Source organism: Gymnoscopelus microlampas, assembly GCF_963454915.1.
Source record: "Gymnoscopelus microlampas genome assembly, chromosome: 10".
Lineage (NCBI taxonomy): Eukaryota > Metazoa > Chordata > Actinopteri > Myctophiformes > Myctophidae > Gymnoscopelus > Gymnoscopelus microlampas.
The window spans coordinates 4,112,479-4,119,991 of NC_139947.1; the positions used below are offsets into that span (position 1 = coordinate 4,112,479).

General features: G+C 41.4%; 1 protein-coding gene across 4 annotated transcripts in view; it reads right to left on the minus strand.

The window, feature by feature from the left end:
• Positions 1-7,513, minus strand: part of scube3 (signal peptide, CUB domain, EGF-like 3) — a 259,149-nt gene that overhangs the window by 200,621 nt on the left and 51,015 nt on the right. The gene's annotated exons all lie outside the window — the stretch shown is intronic.

A 7,513-nucleotide genomic window follows, 5' to 3' on the forward strand; every position in this document is an offset into this window, starting at 1 on the left:
GATGTAGTGGAGTAGAAGTAAAAGTATTGGATATTGGATATACTGAAGTAAAGTACAAATACCTCAAAATTGTACTTAAGTACAGTACTTGAGTAAATGTACTACAACAAGCAGACAGGAATCCTTCAAACATGTGCTAGTGAGAAACAGCCCATCTGTCCGGGTTCATTTCATTTAAAAACACTCAGAAACTGACTATACTGGCGGGCCATAAATAATACATTTTAGGAAGGAAGGCCATATCATTGCTGTCGGGCAGAAACCAGCTAACTCCATTTTTGAGCTTTTACATTTATTTTCATAAATCAGTGCTATTGAACACCCTTTACGCCTGTGTGTTGATTAAACAAATATTGAACCAACGAAACGTATTAAAAAGCGCTTCTGACAAAACCAGCTGACTCCATTGGATCCTCAAAACCAGCTAAACCAGCTAACTCCACCAAAGGGGGGGGGGGGGGGGGGGTGGAGTTAGCTGGTTTTGCTGACTCCAGGCTCCACCCCCTTTTGACCTCCAACCTCATCGTGAGCTTGGAGGTCCATTCAGCTGTTCTTATCAATGATGAACAAAACCTCCTAACTCCACTCTCTGTTTTGTTTTTTTCATTTCCTGAAAAATGAACAGAGATATTCAGTCTGGCCTCGTGCCGCGATCAGCCCACAGGCTGGATAGGCTCTATTCACAGCAGCCATATTATGAAGGCATTCACAGGTGTTACCAATGATACTAATGAAGGCTCTGTTCCATTGTGGTCAAACAGAGTCAGGGTGCTGATATTGTGCATGTTGGCTCACTGGAAACACTCTGCTACACCAGTGGGTCTACAGTTGGGGTCCGGGGACCCTCATGGGCTTCCAAATGGCCCCTTACAAGTGTGTAACTTTGAGAGTGTACAAATGGAACCAAATGGACCCGTAAGGGTCCATTTGGTTCCATTTGTACACTCTCAGAGTTATGGGGGTCGTGGAAACCACTGTGCTACACCAAATGGAACAGAGCCTTCATTAGTATCATTGGTAACACCTGGGAAGGAAGTGATAATATGGCTGCTGTGCATAGAGCCTATTCTGGACATGTCTGCCCTAGAGAGAAGGATCACCGCAAACCAATCCATTATTCTGATTGATCACCTTCATCCTAATGATGACATATCTCTGTCCTGATGGGAGCGGTCTCTGCCCCCGTCCACAGGTCACAAGGTCATCACTGAATGGTTTGATGAGTATGAACTGAATCATTATGCTCCACAGATTATAATAGTCAGTATAATCAGTGGTGGAAAAAGTACTCACATGTTTTACTTAAGTAAAAGTATCAATACTGCAATGTAGAAATACTCTGTTATAAGTAAAAGTCCAGAATGCAAAATGTAAAAGTACAAAATTATTGGTATCAAAATGTACTTAAAGTACCAAAAGTAGAAAGTACTCATTATGTAGAATGTCCCGTTTCACAAGTTTTCAAATGTATAAAATGTATGAAAAATCTTTAGAAAATAGACCATCTACAAGCTCACAATGCGTCGCGACACATTGTGAGCTTGTAGATCTGCTATTTTCAAATGGCCGAAATATATATAGGGCTGAAGTGGTTAATGTATGTTTTGTAATAATCAAAATCTAAGATTTCAAATAATTGTAGTGGAGTAAGTACATTTTTGCCTGTGAGATGTAGTGGAGTAGAAGTAAAAGTATTACAAATTGGAACCACTCCAGTAAAGTAAAAGTACCTCAAAATCGTACTTGAGTAAATGTACTTAGTTACTTTACACCACTGTGTATAATAATCATTATGCTATGACCACCACAGATTATAATGTGTAGAACTAACTTCAGTTCAGAGACAACTCTTCAGTTCAGAGAGAACGCACTTCAATTCAATCTCATGACCCAACACTGTGGCCTTTACTAAAACGTTGGTTCATCCTTTCATTTGTCTACCTTTCTGTATGTGCGTGCTAGTAGAGAGAAACACACACACACACACACACACACACACACACACACACACACACACACACACACACACACACACACACACACACACACACACACACACACACACACACACACACACACACACACACACACACACACACACAGTGTCACCAGCTTTCGTCAGCCCGTATGAGGAGAGTGTGTCAGCGAAGTGTTTTTATACCCAGAGGCGCTCCGCCCCGGGACGCCTTAATCCCACCGTTCCTCTCGGTTCATTAAGTGCATGTGGCATTGATGTGCGTGTCGTGCAGCTTCACCACAGACAGACTGACAGACAGACAGACAGACAGACAGACAGACAGACAGACAGACAGACAGACAGACAGACGCGCACAGGGCCGTTAGAGTGCTGATACGTTTGTCTGTCGTCACCTTTTACCCTGAAATAAGATTACAGCAGTGCTTCTCTGACTTCATGTCAAGGACTCCCACATTGATATGTATTTGTCTACAGACCCCCATCTGAAAATATTTTGAGTTACAATGTTCACTTTAAAATATATATATTCAAAGATATATATTTTTTAGCAGATCTACAAGCTTGTATATCTTTTTTTATATAGCCCAAGTATAAAATATGGTTAAAGTGGTTAAAATGATTTTGACGCTACAAACATATTGGGTGGGTACCCCCTGGTACCCCCCAAGGACCCCTGGGGGGGGGTACCAACTTTGAGAACCAATGCTACAGAACCAAGTGACTGGGAGTAGTTCTCTCCTCTACTGAACTCATTTACTGTACAGTGCTGGACAAAGTACTCAACCCAAGTAGTACACAGTCAAAGTATAGATACTCCTGGTCAAATATTACTCCACTGCTAGTGGAAGTTGCTCTGTCAAATTTGTACTGGAGTACTTGCAAGCATTCAAAAGTGAACTCACGGTATAAAGCAGGGGCGTCAATTGGGTATGGCAAGGTATGATAGCTACCATACCTTGGCTCCAGAGGAAAAAAATAAATGTATTCAAATAAATTCACGAATGGCTCTATGTCTATCAGTGTTGATTATTCTGTTATTAAATTACTCTAAAATAATCACCAATGCAATTAGAACAAAATGATGGCTTTCTCAAGGTATCATATTCTCCCCAAAACTTCAATGCATTATTGTTAATTAGCAGCAGTAGCGCATTTCTTCATGTCGTTGGCAGACAGTTGTTTACTTTTGGTAAAATAATACGATCCACTGTTGGACTAATCATGCCTGTTTTCATTAAGTTAGTGTTATGGTAAGATGGCATTTGTCTTTCTTATAGTTTTTGCTTCCTTGTTGTGGATGTCTGTGTGCCATCAAATGTGTACATGCTCACTTTTAAGGCATTATAGGCTTAGGCTACTGCTGGCTTATTCTCTTCAGCATGTATTTGCTGCGTTTGGAGTGAAACTGGTCTGGTCTGTTCATGTGATACAGTTGTGTTTAATGAATAGAATCAGTCAAATTGATTGCTTATCAAGACAAGCAAGTTATTTCTCTGTTCTCTCTAACCGTGCCACAGTGAAAACGGAATTGCGCGTGTTAATGAAAATGACAGTTGATTAGCACATTGTGTTGGCCATATCCACTGTAGAGGCAAGGCAGGCAGCTGCCTGCTCAAGTGAGCTCTGCTGCCCTGGCCTTAAAGACTGACCAAACTGTACTATACTTTACTACTATACTGCAATGTAGACATAGTCTGTTACGTATCAAGTATCAAGGCATAAAAATGTACTTAAAGCACCAAAAGTAAAAGTAGCCTAACTAGTAACTAAAGTTTTCTAATAATTGTAGTGTCTAATAATTGTAGTGGAGTAAAAGTACAATATTTGCTTCTGAGATGTAGTGGAGTAGAAGTAAAAGTATAGACAATTGGAAATACTCCAGTAAAGTACAAGTAAATATACCTCAAATGTGTACTTAAGTACGGTACTTGAGTAAATGCACTTTGTTACTCCACGACTGGAGACAGAGAGAGAGGGACAGACAGACAGACAGACAGACAGACAGACAGACAGACAGACAGACAGACAGACAGACAGACAGACAGACAGACAGAGAATGAAGCTTGTATTATCTGATGTCTATAATGTCAGCCAGCTCCTGGGAGCAGCAGACAACCGTTTCCTCTCCTTCCTCTTCCATTCCATAACCTTTTTAAAGTTGTAATGTGTTCTTCACGGGGTTAATACCAATGGCAAACCGGGTGAAATATTAGACGCTGGGAAAGAGAGCGCTTTACCGACGGAGCGGTGCTCTCCAGAGCGCCCAGACCCAGGGTCAAACCTCTTCACAAACGCACTCCTTTTTTCGACTGACTTTGTCCCCCTCAGTGGCGTAGAGTAACTAAGTGCATATACTCAAGTACTGTACTTAAGTGCAACTTTGAGGTATTTTTTTTACTTTGCTGGATTGTTTTCAATTGTCAATGCTTTTACTTCTACTCCACTACATCTCAGAGGCAAATATTGTACTTTCACTCCACTGCAATTATTTGAAATCTTTAGTTACTAGTTACTTTGCAGATATTAATTATCATATTGTAACATACATACATACTTTAACCACTTTAGCCCTATTTTGTACATAGGCTATTTTCAAACATTTTAGTATTTTTTACTATATTTGACTCTATATTTTGATGCCAATACTTTTGGACTTTTGGCATTAAAGCACCAGTGGCATTGCTACTTTTACTTAAAGGGTCTACACCATGAATTTTTCAATTTTGTGTGTTTTTGGTCTCCCCTACCTCTCTTCTATCCTCAAAAATACCCCAATTTGAACGCTCAGGCTTTCACAGCAAATCTGGGGTTTTCTGTAAATTGGTCTAAAAACAGGCCAAACTGATTTGGTCCCCCTGCCTACGTCACGTCAGGGGGAACAATTCCTCCCGTTTTTCAGTTCCAACAAAAAAAAAGAAAAAGAAAAAGAAAAACATATTTTTGTCTTATTTTATTTTTTTACTTTTTCCACACAGAACCAGGAGATAACATGCATACAAACTGTCTCAATAGCGCCCCGTGCCAAACAGGACAATGTGGTATTGCAGGTGAAAGTGCTTTATAAGCCAGAGAGAAGTTAGTTGGAATGAGTATATCTGAGGCTTGATTTAGGCTCAAACCTTTTGAAAAACGTTTGAGGGACATAAACAATATGATATTAAATATTATTATTATTTTTTAAATTCATGGTGTAGACCCTTTAAGTAAAATATCTGACTACTTTTTCCACCACGGGCATAACCATGCCGTCCTATTCTGGACCATAATGACTTTACCACCTTTTTTCAACCCGGACTCCTGCTGTGCCCTACATGGGGCACGCACGGCATTATGGGTGAGAAGTTAGAAGCGAAACATGAACAACAAAAAAGGGCGCTCCGGTGGCGCAGTGGTAAAGTAGACGCCCACCACCACCACCACGGAGGTTGGGGGTGTGATTCCACCGCGGTGCATCCGGCTTCGTCGAGCGCACCAAAACCCACCCACCCACCACCCCCAGGGGGGGGGGGCTTAGGGGGTCATTTTAAGATTTCTTTGGCTGTTCAAAAAAACGTGAAAATGTGCGCAAATATTGGAATATATATTTTGTTTCAGCTAATATTTGTAAAATATTGAGTTCCAGGGACCCCCAAAAGCAAAGATTTGAGTTACAAATGTCCGCTAAAAAAATCGTAATATTTGCTCAAATTTTCGTGAATTTAAAAAAAAAATCAGATCTACAAGCTCATAGCGCGGCATTTTTGAATAGCCAAATAAATCTTGAAATGACACGCAGATGTGTTCACGGTCTTAAAGGGTTAAGGGACCTTGATACAATAGTGAGAACTAAACTAATATTTATGTTTCCTACCTGTGAGTGTGAGCTGCACACACATGCTTACAGCTGTGCTCCCTACATTAACCACTTAAGCACTATTGTTCATTGTTTTCAACATTGTTCAATCTACCAGTTCACAGGACATCATTTTTACGTCATCTGCTAGCTTTGAATGTTTGACCATAATGAAATGCCCAATTACGGACGTCGCGGTTAATTGTCGACGTTCTGTTAACATATTCCAGGCGGCAGCCAAGTTGATCAAAGTCATTGGGTAATCTACGTAATGACATCATCGTGCAACGACATCACAATGCCGTCATCACGACCGTGTCCTTTAAAATGAATCGTCGTACAAACGAAGCATCATTTAGCAGAAACTTCAACAAGTGTCAACTGTCTGTAGCAACTTCACCTGAAAACTAATAGTCAACAGTCATCGGCTCTCTTGATTGGCTTGTGTATTTGTCAGCCTTTGTGAGACATTTGTGCCACTCCAATAATAAGATAATTATTATTATCCAATAATCAGGACAGTACTTTTACAGAGCAAGAGTTTAACTACGGTGTGAGACATGCTCCGCTGGACGCTGCATCTGAACGAAGGAAATAGGAGATATCATGTTGCTGTTGCAGTGGAGCACGAGGTGTACACCTTTGGAGGTATCTGCTTCATGGCTCAGATCGATGTGCATGTCTTCAACACTGTCTCTTTACACTGGAGGAAGTTGACCCCGGTCACAACCGGAAGAGGAAGAGGCTGGGTCTGCACAGCGGTGCTGGTAGAAGAGACGGTCTACATCTGGGGAGGGTACCATACAAGTGGGTACAACAATGTGCTTAATGCATTTGATGTAGACACCCACAGATGGTTCAAACCTAGAGTTTCAGGGACTGTTCCAGAGGGGAGGATCCACCACTCAGCCTGTGTCTTGGGGAAGGTCATGTTTATCCATGGCGGATTAACCCAGACTACGCTCACAAATGACATCTACAAGTTGGACACCACCACGATGGTATGGGCTTTAATTAACACCAGAGGAACTCCACCTGTTTCATCAGGTCACTCTGCCACCATCATCGGGACAAAGATGTTTGTATTTGGTGAGGACAACAACAACAACATCATCAGAGTGTTTGACACAGAGACCAACTCCTGGCAGAGCACACCTTCTGTACAGCTTCTGCCAGAAGGACACAGGGGTTATTCGGCCTTGTTGGCCTACAAAGGAGAGCTGTACATAGTTGCTTGTTGCCACAATAACCACTACCAGAGGGATAAGTTCATTGATGTGTTGAAATTCAATCAAGAGACCTTCTCCTGGAAGAAGGTTGTACCCAAGGGGAAAGGACCGGGTCCAATGCATAGTATGTCCTTCTGCATGGTGGGAGATCGGATCATCCTCTTTGGGGGACACAATGATGGCGCCACACACAATCACCTGTACATCTTAGATATAAGTCCTAGCCTGAAGACATTATGCAAGCTAGCAGTTATTCAGTACGGTGTGGAGCAGTCTGAACTCCCACACAACATCAGGTGGGAACTGAGAGCCATGACTACCAACAGCAACAGAATAGTCCACTAAGATAACATTTTCCAAAATAGCAAAAATATCAGATCTACTTCTAAGTCACAATGCATCGTATCCCAGCGCATTGTGAGCTTGTAGATATTTCCACTATTGCTCGTACAATGAAGTATAAAGGGCTTAAGT